This window comes from Accipiter gentilis, chromosome 11 (genome assembly GCF_929443795.1).
Source record: "Accipiter gentilis chromosome 11, bAccGen1.1, whole genome shotgun sequence".
Lineage (NCBI taxonomy): Eukaryota > Metazoa > Chordata > Aves > Accipitriformes > Accipitridae > Astur > Astur gentilis.
The window spans coordinates 32,348,047-32,364,368 of NC_064890.1; the positions used below are offsets into that span (position 1 = coordinate 32,348,047).

A 16,322-nucleotide genomic window follows, 5' to 3' on the forward strand; every position below is an offset into this window, starting at 1 on the left:
GCTGCCCACGGTGCAGGAGCTGTGCCTCCTTCCCTTGAAAAGTTGGAGAAGCTTGTGCGGAGAGGGATTAGGATGAGGAGGGAGGAGAGATGAGGTGACCCAGCACTTGGCGTGATGGTTTAGGCAAGGTGTGCCTCATTGGGTTGTTCCGTCTCCTGCCCCAGCACTTCCAGACTGCTGCCTCTCTGTCCTGCTTCTGGAGCTGGGATTGGACTGGGAGAGTGCGCTGGTGGGTTTGCAGGCTCTCAGTCTGATGGGGAAACCTATTTTGGGTTTTCCAGTGCTACCTCTGTGGCATTCCCAGAAACATCACAGCCAGTAGGAATCTGTGTGTTCTGTATTTTTAATTTTTTTTTTTTTAATTTTATATGAGGAAAGCATTTGCTAAAGCAGCTTCCTGATATCCAAATTTAAAAAAAACAGAAAAGAAAGAAGGAAAAAGGAATAAGGTCTGAGCTTGCATTACAAATTGCTTAAAGGATGGGAACTAAAGTTAGACAGCTGATGTAAAATTCAATTAGCGTCTGAACCAACCATTTAATTTATAATTTTCCAACAATGTGAGATGAATTTCTGTGTGTGCTTTTGACTGGTGTATTTCTTGTGTGGCACCTACGATTTTTCGGGTATGTGTTTGACATTACTACCCAAATTGTAACTCAAGAGGACAAAACAGGAAGATTTCTTAAATACTTCTCTGTTTCTATTTTCAAACGACAAAACTGGATCTCTTATCTAGTGTTTTGTACCATTTTTGCATTGGTCGTATCTCTTGCATTGTACTGGAGCTATATTCTTCCTGGCACTATGAAACTGTGTTCTTGGTTATTGTTTGCGTAGGTCAAGGAATATTCATTCTGGCTTCTGTGGTTTAGTAATGCCTGGACAGGGCAAGAATTTGCTTAACCTTCTTTTTGAAAGATAGGGAAGATCTTTTATACATTTTTGGATGCAGCTTCTCGTTCACTGTAATTTTTGAGCTTTTTGTTAGCTTCATTTTCTATCATAAATGTACCATAAGTGGTAAGAGCTAGTTGAACTTTCTAGCTATTACAAAAACAGACTGCAGAAAGAGCTAAGCTACATAATCTTTTTTGTGGTTTTCAAGTGCGATTTTTTTTGTGAAGGACCTGTGGGAAAGGCCATACGCGTCGGAACATGAAAACAGATACTTAAAAGGATTAGGTGAAAATGCAGAGGAAGGCTTTATGGAAGGGAGGCAAATTATCACTAACAGCTTTGACAAAAGCTACTAGAAAAATGTCAGAAGTCTTTACTGTTCTGAGTCAGTGCTTAAATCTGAATGCAATTTATGCCTTTAGAAATGCTTCATCTAATGGTTGGTATTAAGGTCATTTTTTTAGTGTGACAAACTAGCATATTGATTTTCAATTGAACCTTAATATCTCTAGGTAGATAACAGCTTTGTATCTGTTTGGAGCTTGGAAAATCTAAGCTCCTTGGCATGCACAAAAAGCATTGCATTTTGTATTTATGGAGGACTCTGTATGCTGTATTCTCATCCGGAAGCCATTCCTAAGTAGATAATAGATATACAAGTGTCTATCTGATATAAACAAATTAATCATCTTTCGGTTTGGTAAAATTCTCATTTTCCCGATGTTTCCTTTCCATGGGTGATGTTTTGCGTGGCGTACTCCTCCTATAGTGTCCTCCGCAATGGATTCGTATATATAATAAGTATTACAGAAAAGCTTTTCTCTGAATGACCCTTTTTTGCCATTTCTGTGCACGTCCTGTGTCTGGTGCTGAACTGATGGGTCCTTCTGATTAGCAAAGACTGAAAGTGGCTTTTTCAAGAGCTACTTGTGATGGCTTAGACATTATTGAGTTCAGCAGTAACCTTTCTCCATTGCAGCTTTCTCTCTCTCCTCCCACTGTGATTGAGGCTGAAGAAGTGAATTTAGATCTGCAAAGATGATCTAAGATTCCGTGTGGTTTTCTATAAATTTTCATGTATGGAGATTGAAGCAAATTACTTCATTATCTTTTACAGCTCACTGTGAATGGGAGAAGTGGGATAAAATTGCGAAAAAAATCTTCTGCCTGTCTTCATTATGTTATGAGCTGAAAGAATCAAATCACATTTTCGTAACATCTGGTGCGATGTTGTCTGTCCTCGTAAAATGAAGAAAACAGGTGGAAGTACCACCGCTTTCTCAGCTGACTCAGTGGCTCAATTCAGGTACCAATAGATACAAATACCAGTGTCACTCTTAAATATGAAAGAGGAATATAGCGTGCGGGTTCCCAGAGTCGTCTGTGGAAGGCGGCTTATTTTGTCACCGGGACTGAATCCTGCTGGAGCATCTCCCTCCATCCGCTGTGCCCGTGGCAAGCAGGGAGGTGCTGAGCGGGGTCATCTGAGCAGCGTGACCTGCCACCCGGGAGCAAGATGGGACATCCCCCAGGATGGCACCGACCTCCAGACCTGGGAATTGCTTGGGCACATTCAGACTGCCAGTGCTTGTCTGGTTTGTTGAAAGGGTTTTTTTTTTTAATAGGTGTCAACAAACTCTCTTTCTAGGGGATAAAAGAGAGAAAAATACTCCGTTTATAGGCCTGTCTCTCTTATTTGTGGGCTACAGACCCGCAGAGCTCTTTCACTTTTAGACCCCTCTGAATCTGCGTTTGGTTTTACTGGTGTGGTTTTTCTCTCTCTCGTTTAAGTCATTTAGAGTACAGCAGAGCAAGTATCCTTCTTCCCATTTCCTGTATTCTCTCCATAAGCATCCAGTGCTCGCCGTTGTCCAGCTCAATATACCGAGGTAGAAGGACCCCTCCTCTCACCCTGAGTCTGTGTACTGTATCCGTCAGCAGATTAATTTAAAAATTATGATGCTACTATGCTAACTATATAAGCCAGAAAGATTTATATTCTGTTTTAAACTTGCAAGGATAAACGTATTTAATTTTCAGACTCTTCCTGGGTATTTCATCTTTTCCCCTGATAACAGCACCGTTCTAGATGCTCTGTGTTCTGTTGTAAATCAAAATGACACAGTTCTATGCCCTGTAGTTTTTCTGTAGTCCCCCTAAATTTCACACATGGAAAATGCATTTCTAGTTCCCTAATGTCGATGGTCTGTCTTTTTATTTTAGCAGCTGGCTCTGTTTGACAGGCTTTTCCATAATATATAGGTTACTAAAGGTAAAGTTAAAACTTCCAGAGGTGAAATACTCACAAATGATGGACTAGTAATATCCAGAGTTACTGATGAAAGGGAGGGAAGGTGTTAACAGCTACTGCAGTTTTATCTCTAATCAAGCGTTGCCCTGTTGGGGATGAAATTAATATCTGTTGATTCTTTTAAACTTTTTTTGCTTCCTACATTGCACAGTAGTCATAAGCTTCAGTTGAAAGAAATGAGTGTAAAGCTACTAACAAGTAGTGCAGAGTTTGGTGTAACACAAATGGATCTTAGAAAATACATAGAAAGTTATAGAAAGACTATTGTATAGTACTGTTAAGGTGTTTCACTGAATATAGTAGGGAATAGTTCTCAAGCCTTTACTTTAGAAAAATACATAATTAGCTGAGGGAACTTCAATGAGACATTGGCATTCTTCAAATACGTGCCATTTCAGAAAAAAACGAGAACCTTGAGGTTGGTTTTTTTCTGTGTTCAATTGTATATTCCACCCCCTAGCTAATAAATTATGAAGCAGACATGTAAACCTTCATATTAAGTGTTGGAAAAATGACAGGATATATTGCATTATGCTGATGATGTAGTCAATAACTTGTTACTCCAAGAACTTCCTACTTGAGATAAATGTGTTGCCTGAAAACCAGTTTTCAGAGTTACTAGGACTTATGACCATGCAAATACGTACTCAGCAGGGGAGTGAATGGAGACTAAAATTTAGGCTTGACAAAATAAGTCCTTTTGTGTATGTGTTCAGATTACTTTTGTCCACAGGCTCTCCGGAAGTTTACAAGGAGGTAGAAGTATTAGAAATGTTCTTTTTAGATGGGGAATATTCTGATATTCTGTCCAGGTCAGCAGCAGTAGAAGGATTAAACAGCAATGTCTTAACATGTGCATTTAGTTACTTTATAAGAGGGAGAAGGGGTGAGCCTGGAGGTGCAGTTGGCATCTTCTTTCTCCTCTCAGCACAGTGAAAAGACCCTGACGTTAAACTTCTAGAGATAAGGTGCCAGGAGAAAGTTGCGTCTCTTCTCATAGACATGCAGTGTGTGGAAAGAAGTAGAATTACACAACTTAATGAAGCCTTATGAGAAATTATTACGATTCCAATCTTGTAAACGGTCATCAAACCACTGAAGGGCAGATCTGATTTTGCATTGCAGTAAATCGGAGCACAAGAGAAACGGAGTATTGAGCACACCTTCACTAAGCTACCTACAAAGTAGTATAGCTTTGGAGCCAGAGTGCTTGGGTCTTTTATGTCACCCATGGAACTAGCAATTGGACCTTGTATATCTAAAAAATTCCTTACATTTACATACATTTACGTTTACCTCACATTTACATACTTAAATTATTGTCCATGTGGCTATTAACACAACTTAAAAATCCTTCCTATAATAGGGATGAACTACAGTTAGAAAAGGAAATAATAGGCAGGGGAATGAGCTGGAAATATGTTAGTTTACGTAGCCAACTTCTGAAGTGAGTACCTTGTATTATATGATGTGTTTTGGTTGCACAAGATCTTGGAAGCGTTTGAAAAATTGCAAGTAGTGCCAGTGTAGCGTAGTTCCTATCTTGGATCCACTGATCCAGATGTATAGTGGATATTACACCCGAACTGCTAAGAGAGGAAATGGAGATGTGGATGTAGTTTGACAGTATCTACAGCTGTGAATCAGAGAAGGTTTGGGAAGAAGAAATCAAAGCTGAAGTTGAGTAAAGATATTTGAATCTTTCTGGAAAGGCAAGCCAAAATTTGCTGGATGGAGACAAATACAAGGAGGGATCAGAAGAGATACTCTAAGTGGAAAAATGACATGTGTTAGAGAAAGCAGGAGTTTGATGATGGTGTACCATCATGTATCTGAGCAGACATCTCAGTGTAATTTACTGCAGGAGAGAGCTCTATGATCAAGTTTTTCTGATAAGGTATTAATGACTTTAAAAACAGCTAAACACGCACCCAAGCTTATTTTTAAAGGCAGTCTATAATAGCTTGTATATCGAGTAATCAGGGAAAAATAAAACCACACAAGCTCACTTTGCTTTTAAAGTTTAATTTTGGTCGGATTCTATTAATATGTCTTATCTTTATGCAAGACAGTGACTAACTGGAAACCCACATGTTTATGAATTGCAGAAAACATCTGGGAGAAGCTGATTGTAAGAGAATGTTATGAAAGTATGCATAAGACATTGTAACAGAACTGGCAATTGAAAAATTGAGAGTTGAGCAAACAACTGAACCCTGTCTTTATTCAATTCTAGATACTGTCTCTGGATCTGCATTGAAACAGAGTCCACCTTATTAGAGGTTGGTGACTTTTCTTTTTTCAGTTCTTACATCCAGTTTCAAAATACTTATTTATTACCATGTTTAAGTAATGAAGTGAAAGATACGAGCTTCTTAGTAGCAAGTAATTAGTCCCAGAGCAATGGAAAAAGTCATAAAAACATTGTTAATTCAGAAATGTATGCTGAACTAATGCACAGAAGCGGTGTTGTGCTTTTGACCTCATCAGTGTGATTAGTTTTTAAATGGTAGTTATATTGAAATACAACATTTTAGCATTGGGTCCACTAGCAAGGTTTTCTGATTCAAATACTTCTCTGGTTTGAATTGATATTTGGTATGTATATCCGTCAGTTCCTATTTAAAGGTTGGAGTAGTCTGTACTTCTGAGACTGTATCTGCCATGAAAGCCACACTAAATAAGCTTTTTATATGTGTAATACACAAGCATTAGGACCTGATCTGTATTTTCATTGACTATTCAGAAATGACCTACTGGGTTCTAAAATGTATATGTGTTTGAAACTTGCAAGGTGGTACCCTGTGATCAGGTTTCCTGACTTGGTTCTGTATATACGTATTGCTGGGCAACAGGAAGCCCATAGCTCAGCGATGACTATATTCACTATACGAAGGTGGACTAACTTTGGGCTACCTATAAAGTCATCTTACGCTGCAGTAAGCAACATTATGTGCCTCTGATTAAGTTAGTCTGGTTGGATGGACAGTTGAAATAACAGTGGCAGTTCAGCTGGGAATAGTGATTTTTTAATCCATCTAGCTGCCTATAGGAAGGAGTACGCTTAGATTTTCATTAGGGGTATGCAAGCATGGTTCCCCCCCTCCCCCCCAAAGATCACTTAAAGATTGCATTAAGTCAATGTATATTCCTAAGACTATCATTCAAGTGAGAACATAAATGAGACGTTTTAATACAATTTTGGAAACAGTTTTCAGTATATAGTTTTAAATGCTTGAAGAGAAATCCACTATTCTGTTGTAGAACAGGACCAGAGGAAGTCATGGCTCCTAATGGCAAAACATGGGTCTTTGGCTTAAAGTTATTTGGTATTGATACGTTTGAATTCTGTGTCTTTTACCTTCTATAATGTCATTAATTTTCTGCTGCTGGACAAGGAAAGCACCACCTCAGAGTAGCGTTATAGTGAATCCTGTAGGTACCTTCCTCTAGCCCAAATCCTTCTGGGAGTCTGAACCTTGGTGTCTTTGACCTATATTGACAAACTGTTTTGTCGAATGTTTGTGTAGTACTGAACCCAAGGGATCTGTGCAACGTAAGCAAATAACGGTAATCTTTCATATGCAGTGGTTGGGGTTTTTTTGTGAAATACCTCCTTGTATTTCTATTTTACATACTGCTACAGTTAATTTTAATTTAATGAACAAATTAATGTAGAACAGACTTAATTCTGTAGTCATTGTTATCTAACCTGTCTGAAAAATAGCCCAAGATCTCCATTTTTACTGTTTAATTCATTCTTGCAGAGTCCAGTATTTATCTGGCTGTTTTGCTTGTTTCCAGGTTACAATGACGTGACTTTTTGTACACTATATTGCTCAATGCTAGTGAAATGGCATGCGTCGTAGGCATAACTTCAGTCTTTGGACCTTGATTTATCACATAATCTCTGCAGAGAGCTAACTCTTCTGTTCAGCTGGTTTCCTTTACGTTCTAGAAAGCTGATTTCTACACTAACAAAGACATAAGTGCAGCTTATTAGTAGTTATTCGTGATTCCAGTTGCCTGATCAGAGTTTCTGGAAGTCAGTGGGTGTATTTCCATTTGGATGACAAGTATGAGATAAAGCTCACTTACACCTTCCTGAGTACAGGATACTATTGCACTGTGCTTAGCATCATACCAGACTGTAATAGTTCTGGTCCTTATAGAAACTGTGCTTAGGCTCTTATTTTGATTTACAGGTATAAGTGGAGCTTCTTATCAGCCAGATCTGATGGAGCTAATAGCTGGCCTTGCGTGGTGCCGCAGGAGGAGAGCGTGCTTCTCCAACCTGTAGCACTGCATACTGCTGCAAGCAGATTTTCATAGCGGTTCTGTCCTCTGCGCTTATAAATGCACCTTATTATATCTTTTTTTTTTCCATGGGACAAGTGTTCATGAGACAGATCTTTCATTTGTATCCGAGATGAGGTCCATCAAATCACTCTCACGCACCTTTTCTGTTTTGAGAAAGATTTTATCCACCTTTGTTGCCCTGTTCCTCATGCTCAATTTTCCACGTAGATGTCATCATGCTTTCCTTACCAATAAGCTCATAAGTGGCGTGGCACATGCTGTTACTCTGTTATTAAAGGACGACCATTCCCCTGCTTATTGTTCTGTACCGCTAAGTTCGAGATCCCAGCAGCAGCCGGATATACCCGATGCTTTTTGTCTTCATTCAAAACGGCCACAACCTCCTGCTGTTTCCAGTTTATAACTGCCATCAGTAAAGATGAATGGTACTTTTATTCTTTGGCTGAAAAAAAGGCAAAATGAAGGACAAAGGTGCTTTCGGAGGAGCAGGAGACTGCCGTGGCAGTTAACGTTGCTGGGTTCTCCTGCGGGGACAGGACGCCCGCCCGTCAGACCATCAGGTAGTGCTGTGGGTCTGTGCAGCTGCAGCAAGCCTGCAGGTCAGGTGTAACGCCTTCTGTGCAATTCCCCATCCAGTACTTTTCCCCGGGGATAAGCCGCCCGTCTCCTGCACGGCTCTCTCCTGAGCTCCTGGGATGCGGAGAGGGAGCAGGCCACGTGCTAAGCGTATAGCTCTGATCACCGTCTTTCGACAGTGCCTGTCATGTAAAATGACAGAGAGGCCGGGGGGAGGGCAGCGCAGCTGTAACGCGACATTCCAGCCTCCCTTTTACTCTGACCTTAGGGGATTAGACAGCCTCGTGTAGGATCTGCCAGTCGTTGGTGTCTGGTTCAGGACTGGGAGAGATGCTGAGCCGTGCTGAGCTGCAGCAGAGGAGCGCTCTCTGGTAGGGCTCATCGCGGAGAAGGACGGCGTTTGGCTGCAGGTAAGGGGCACGAGGTGCCCGTTGTGTGCCTCTGCCACCGTCTGACTCGGAGACGGGATTCTGCGATACGACCAAGCACAATGACTCTCATCTGTTTGAAGAGAAAGTCGAGAGGCAAGTACATCATTCCGCAGGTATTCAGCAAGAGTAAGGGTATGGCGTTGTGTTATTACTGCGTAAGCTGTAGCATCTCGTCTAACAAAGCTCCTTCAAGTATGCTGTAAGCTAATTAAATATCCATATTCAACAGTAATGCTTTCCGTATATAGATGTATTTTGGTGATGCGATGCAGTCTCTTCTCGTTAAAATTAAGCATTGCAATGCCCCAGAGTATGGAAGAGTTATATCTGTGTTTGGATGTGACTGTGGCTTCAGACTAAATACTTCTCAACAATCTTGTGGAATTCGATTGGAATATGTTCGAAGGAGCAGAAACAGTTCAAATCAACGTTTTCCTGGAAAGGCCTTCGTAGGATTCACAGGATTCTTATTCTGCTTATCATACATTAATTTCTATAACTACGCAGCTACCTTTTATATTGGAGGCATTATTTTTGAATTACTGAACTATTTTAAGAGGGATGCTCTTGGTAAAGGCATAAACAAAGTACAAAGGCCAGTCTGTTTTCCACATAGTAGATTGTTGTTGAAGAGTTTGTGCCAGCCAGTACAGAGAGTGCAATCGTGTCTTACTCCTCTCAAGGAGATGAATTACTCAACTGCCTCGGCTCCTGCTGCTCCACATTCTTATCCTTGAGCTGTATTGTTGGAATGGTCTGCTCCTCTTCACGGAGAAGCCAGTGTAACTGGCAGAAATGTAAATGTATAGCATTGTCTTCTTCATGAAAGGTCTTCACCTGTCAGCTGTTTTGGATATGCACCAGCTTTCCCGACAGTGTAGTTAATTGTGCTTTTGAGATTTTTGTTTATAAAAGAAAACCAACAGATTTTTTTTCAGACAATAGCACTATGCACAGTAGTATGTATCTATTAAAACTGCTGCAAATTTGCAGAGACAGTGTTATTGATTGATAAACTGATACATTGTGGCAGCCCAGGTAATTTATCTTGCCATTTTTCTGTTCAGAAAATTTTGTTCAAGGTTATAATTTCCTGTGGTGGTTGACATAATAGGGACTGAAAAGACAAGGTATGTCCAACTAAGATCGCCTGATTCAAGTGTATTTCTATATTCAACGCGTTTTACCGTGAAGTAGGTAGCACTGAGTGCCTTCAGCAGTTAATCTTTTTTTTTTTTTTTTTTTAAAGCTTGTGTTTGCAGCCACGTACATGTTTTAATGTGGTTACCGCTGCAGTTTCTCAACGTGCCTCAGTAGTGTCACACCCCCCCTTGGTGTTAAAATGTGACTGGCATGCTACCGAAAGGCACTTCCCGAGTGCCACCGCCACTGGCAGTAAAACCCTTTGACTTTGTTAGGGACAATATTGAAGCATATATGTAGCTATTGCAAAGCATTGAATAGAATCATTATCAAATCAGCACCAAATACTGAGGGTCAAGCATAGACATTTCCTAACTGGGGGTGTGCAGAGAAGTCTTTGCCAGACTGGGTCACGAAAGCCACTAGCCTTGGAGAAAATACAGTAACTGGAGTGACAGAGACTGCAAATAACCCATAGCCCTTCATTTGTGAAGGGAAATTAAGCTCATATTTTGCTCAGAACTACTTGTTGCATAAACAACACAATTCATTGTAGGTCAGGAGTGGAACCCTTGCAGATGCTCAGATCGTTTCCCTTGTTCACATGTCAGCGCTCTGCTCTCCCTAGGCAGGACCAGCGGGAGGAGGATTTTCCAGAAGTTTGTTTAGCCAACTGCTGGTATTGGTGCTGGGCTCCAGTCACGGGTATTGCCTCTTCTTCTTGAGGAAGGAAGGGTCTGTGTCAGGCACGTACGTTGCAAGTGTGTTGAAAGCTATTTGAATCAAGGCAAGATATTAAGGCAGTTATTTTACATGTTGCTGGCTTCCACAAGTAAATACGAAGAGATTCATATGGATGAAAAGAGAGTATACCAAATAGCCTTGCAGGACTCTTGACATCTTGGATATGTGGCTTTTCACCTTGCATCAAGAACAGCATATGTTTTTCATTAAAAACAGACTAACTCTGCAAAAAATTGCTTACTGGAGCGTCCAAGAATCATGCAAAGCAGTAGTTATTCATAGATTTTAAGACACAAAAGCAATCTCTCGACAATGCAAACCACAGAACCTTTGCCCAATATAGACATTAATTTGAACTGCGTGGTTTTTTTTTAAAGATGTCTCAGCAAGATGTTCCAGTCGTTGATAGTCGCACTATTAGAAATGCTCATTAACTTTAAAGGGACTTCAGATGAAGAGATCAGATTAATATTTACATTACAGACTTTTTTAATGATAGGCTGGATGAATCCCACCCTGTGTTAAAATATATTTAAAACTAAAGTAAAATAAACATTAAAATATAGTATGAAATCTGTTATTGTCTGCTGGTATTTGTGGAATGTGCTATTTCATCTTAGCTTTCTTTTGGATAAACCAGATAGGCTGAAGTTGTTTAGGTCTTGCCTGAGGCAAGTTTCACAAATGTGACTGTATAACTTCTCTAGAAATTTTTCTTTTGTCTTAAACATCCTTTTGAGGTGTTGATTCAAGGACTAAATGCGGAATACTAGTAATGACTTTGCTAACATCATGTACCAGTCCTAATTATACCAAATATAAAAGCATAACTTACATATTAATTCTAAGGATAATTATGTATTAGTGTATAATTCTCCTGCTTATCGCTTCAGGGATGGCTAAAACTTCACATTAGAAGTGCATGTTCAGCTGGTTTCCTGGTACTTGCTGAGTTTGCTTCAGAGCTTTTTGGGATACAGCACTCCATTTTATGATAAAATTTCATGCTAATTCTTTAAAATAATACCATTCTAAAATTGAAAAAGGATAGCAGAAACATATTGCTTTGTAACTGAGAGCTGGATAAAAATTTGATCCAAATATGAATTACAAATGATTCACTAGCGCCTACCTGATTTTGCAGATGGGGGTCTAACAAGTTGCTGAGTTATACATGCTCTGCTAATCCTGAATTATGGTAATTTAAACAGCAGTGTTGCTAACTGTTCCTTATCTCTCTTTTTCTGTCATCTGCATACATTGACATGTCTATACACACATACATTCATGCATATACACGAGCAAGGTATATTTTAATTGTACTGGTCTCTTCTGGATGATACGTGTTTTAGTTACTCTAGTGGATAGAGTAGTTTTAGTGATTTTTTTTTTTTTTTTTTTTTTTTTTTTTTTTTTTTTTCCCCCCCTGTCCAGAGTAAGCTTCAGAGATTCTCAATAATCTCCTGTAAAGTATTTGGCTAATACGCCGTGTGTGTTGGCTACTGTTCTAACCTTTGAAAGTTTCACTAGCATCTCCCTTTAAGAGAAGAGCATTGCAAATGCCAAAACAACATTATGATTTTAGTGATTACTTCCGCAAATTAGATTAGGAATCACTGCGCTGCTGCTGAAGTAACACAGAAAAATCTAATATTAGTTTGAATAATGGTGTTATGAGTTCAGCCTCTGGATGTGCATCAGGGGTGGACAGGAGAGAGGCCATCTGCCGTCTACTCTGCGCTGTTCTCCTGGTGAGAAGAACTGTCTTGGCAGCTGACTGGAAAGCAGGGAGTCTTTTGGCAGCAGCCAGGTTGGCTGTTTGTTCTCCCAGGAGATCACCTATGGGCTGGTTAATGGGTCAGAAGGGTGGCTTCCACAGCTGTAGGTTAGACTTCTGTTAGCTGGATCATCTGATGTTCTTGACAGATTTGAGTCTGCCATCACCAGACACTCCTAACTGCAGAGCATTTCTGGAGAGCTGGACTCATTTTTCATCTGGGTAGTGGCACAGGAAATTTGCTTGGCCAAAGAAATGTTGTCAGAAGTGGTCTTTTCTGTGCAGAAGCATGGAGGGGGGTGTGGCCTGCAGGGACTGCTTGTTTTTACTAGAGGTAACTTCAGTTTGAAACTTGAATTTATTTCTAGAGCTCTGTCAAAAGTAGATATTCAAAGCATGAAATTGTGCAAGGTGATGTATGTATCCTGCTGTGGGATACAGACTGATCTGGATGGTACAAGCGTTTCCTGCCTCTGTTTTTCTGTTGTGATTTTTTGTTTTGTTCCCCTCCTTTCTATATTAGCTCATTTTTCTCTCTCTTACTCTTTCCTTCCTTCTGGAGTAATTGCTTCCACTGAAATCCAGTGCTCATTAACCTGACATTAGAAACAGGATTTTAGGCAGGATCTTTCTTGTCCCTCCCGCTAGCAGTTATTCTCTTGGGCTTGCCTAAAGAAGGCAAAGAAGACTTAAGGTACGAGCTCTTTCACCACATCTGCCCCTTACAGTTTTTATGGGTTCCTACCAGCCTGTTCATAAACCTACCAAAAAAAAAAAAAAAAAAAGCCTTAATGCAGTAATCCTGTACGCAGTGAGTAATTTTCCTGTGTAAAAAGTCACGGGCGTGAAGCACTGATGGTGCCAAGCCCACCAGCTACCCCATCTCTCTACCAGGTCAGCACAGGGAAAAGAGAAAATGGCAGCAGATGCCAGCACTCTGCTTTAAGGCCACAGACCAGATTGCATCTTGAAAATGTTCCTGCTTCTGTTTCATGACAGAGCTTGAAGATGAAAATATTCTTCTAAATGAAAATATTCTCCTATAGCCACAACACGCATGGGAGTTAATAAAGAATTTAATCTTAAAATTAAAAAGTAGTAAAAAACGGCAACAAGGGTGTGCGTTTTGTTTTATGGTGGTTAAGGAGATTCAGCTTTATTTGTTTTTGTTTTATGGTGGTTAAGGAGATTCAGCTTTATTTGTCATCCCTCCTGACAACCCATTCTCACAAAAATTATTTTGAGGATCATATTTAAGGTGTGGGATGCAACCTGTCTATTTCTGAGCTCTTTTTTCCCCCCATTCTAGAGAACGACGGAAAACCGTACTTTTCAAAGTGAGTGATGTTTGTGCAGGCTGGGAATACGCCTGTGTCGGTTCTGTGAGCAGCATCTCTATCACAACCTGTTTTGACAGGAGGCTTTCATTTAGCTTTGTATATTCATTTCATAAGAGGGATTTGCATGTAATAGCCAAACTGCATCTGGGAAATTGTGACAGGAGCAATCACGCTGTGGATGACTTTACGGGTAAAACAAGCAGCTCAGCTCTGGATGACGCCTCTCGGAGCGGGGCTGGGGGGAGTGTGGCAATTCCCCACCAGGAGCGCAAAGACCAGAAGGGTGTCAGAGGGCTTTTCGGAGGTTTTCCATCACTGGAAGCCAAGTGAAGCAAACGAGGAGAGTTGTCCATCCAGAGCGCTCAACCCAAACCCTGGACTAGTTACTCCTCAGGGGTATAGCAAAGAAAGGAATAAACAGTCATGTGGGTTTTGGGAAGAAAAATATTCGAGCAACTCTGGGTCTTAAAGAGCAGAATTTCAGAGACTTGCGATTCAGGTCAAAGCCAGTCCACCCTTGGGGAAGGCATGGAGGAGACAGTGGGAGGGTGGGTGAGACGGGAATCCTCTTTGGCCTTTGCTTTTGCTACAGAGTAAAACTAAAGCTTGTTTATATTCATGATACAAATTTAAGAAAGAAGTAAGACCCCTGAAGAGACTCATTACGGAGTAGCTAATGCAATGGCTCTTGCAGCTGGCTCGTGAACCGCTCCAGCTCCTCGCTCTGCCTGGTTTGGGCAGAGCCCTGGGGCTGCGTTCAGATGTAGCTGTGGTACCGACCGCTGTCAGTTCGTACTCAAACTGCCGAGCCTTGGAGGTGTGCGAGGATCAAAGTATCTCATCACCTGTTTAGGTTGGTCTCTATTTTGATGAGTGCCTACAGTTTAAAAAAAAAAAATAAAAAATCATCAATGCAATTCAAAGACTATTGGGGTTTTGCTTCACACTTTATATAGTTACATACACATATACACAATATATATATAAAAAATATATATATAAAAATACACATTTAAAAATACCCTTTTAATATATTCTTAATTATATTGTGCCAGCCATTTGTGTTGCCTACCTCAATAAATTTAATAAGCTGCTGAAATTTTCACAGAGCTTGTGTTGCCAGCACCACTAATGTAATGGAGCTTTAATTTGATGTAACATTTTACTGCTTGCTAAGGAAATGAGGATTGTGCAATCACTTTCAGTCTGTCAGTCCTCTGTATCAGGTTTTGAACTGCTGATCTAGCTCCCGCAAAATGGGAGGGAAGTCTTCTGCGAGTCTTGAAGATAATTAAGTTCTTCCAAGTTTCACGATGGCCGTGGCTCAGTAAAGAGGAAAAACCCAAATCAGTGCCCTACTGAGTGGAAAGCTGTTCTATATTCTCCTTGGCAGCAATCAACATATCCATACCTCCAGGCTAAGCACAGCAGGTGCTGTCTCCCGCCCAGAAGAGATGTCAGGAAGTACATGTGGTGGGAGAGAAGCTGAAATTATTTTGGTTTAGGGGTGTGAGAGAAGTAGGACTCAAGTCTGTAGGAAATCGTGTTTCACTACATCTGTTGGTTGCAGAACAACTCATTACATTATTTTTTTTTTTCATTTCACCATTCATATTTCAGTTTTCAAGTAATGTAGTTATGGAATTCACCAAATAGGCAGTTTTAGAGATAAGATGCCTCTGACATGAGTGAGAAATTGAGAGTCTTTGTACACTATGCTTAATGCACCTAAAGCTATTTTGCTTCATACTTTATCTTTAGAATTATTAGCTATGAACCATTTTGGGGTTTTGTTCTCTGGCACTAGTCTGACTTGCAGCTTCAGAAATCTTTTTCTCTGGTCTTTGAACAGATTAGTATTAGTGCTCACTGAAATATGGTAAGCGTGTCACTCCAGAAGACCATTTAAAAAAAATCAGATTTCAGTATGGAGTCACAGTGAATTTGAATACTTAGCTATTGGTATTATTCTGAGAGCTAGTAATTTATGTTCTTATTTTCATTAATACCAATATACTTACTGTACTGCGACAAAAGGATTTGAGTACTATAAGTAATTTCTAAAAAAGAAAAAAAAGCATACAATTAGTTCAGAAGTCTTGCTTTTATAAAACCTTTAATGGCCTTGGGCATCAAGCTAACCAGAACAAAGAAAAGTGGAAAACAAAAATCAAATAATGCACCTTCTGCAGGCTGAGTGAACAAAACGGCCTTTCAGAGTGCTGTAGATTGTTAAATTTGGCTTCTGACAGGCAGGCGGAGATAGAGGTTCCCAGTGTGGGGAGGCAGGACTGCCACTGCCCTGCTCTTGTCCTCCTTGAGTCACCGGTGTGCCAGACAGCTCAACAGATGGCTTGCAGTAAGGTGCAGGACACAGAAAAACTGGTATTGCAGCTAAACAGGAATTAGCTTTAATAAAAATAGGAATACTTTGAATGAAATGTGAAGAAACAGAGCAAAGACGACAGCCCAGGAGCAAAATCAAAGGTAAATGATTTGGCAGCGTGAGGGCAGTCAAATTTGAGCATTATCAAGTGGAAGGAAAGATACACTGGGAAGATTAATTTTAATAGGAGTCTGTGTTGCTTTCTTTCAGTAGCAATCATTGCAGAGAGCTCGAGATCATGTTAGACAACTCAGGAAAAACATTTGTTCAATATACAATTAGAAGTAAACGTTTGAGTCCTATAAAGTATGGAACAGGTCAGACAATACCTTCGAAAATATGAACAGATAGACGTGTTAGAGAAATGTTTTGACACACGGGCTTAATTATTTTA

The 16,322-nt window shown here is 40.2% G+C and overlaps 1 protein-coding gene across 1 annotated transcript in view; it reads left to right on the forward strand.

The window, feature by feature from the left end:
* Positions 1-16,322, forward strand: part of CNTN1 (contactin 1) — a 252,054-nt gene that overhangs the window by 71,141 nt on the left and 164,591 nt on the right. Inside the window, exon 2 of the mRNA XM_049814048.1 lies at positions 5,448-5,493. The gene's annotated coding sequence lies outside the window, so the exon portion shown is untranslated. The remainder of the gene's footprint in view (positions 1-5,447; positions 5,494-16,322) is intronic.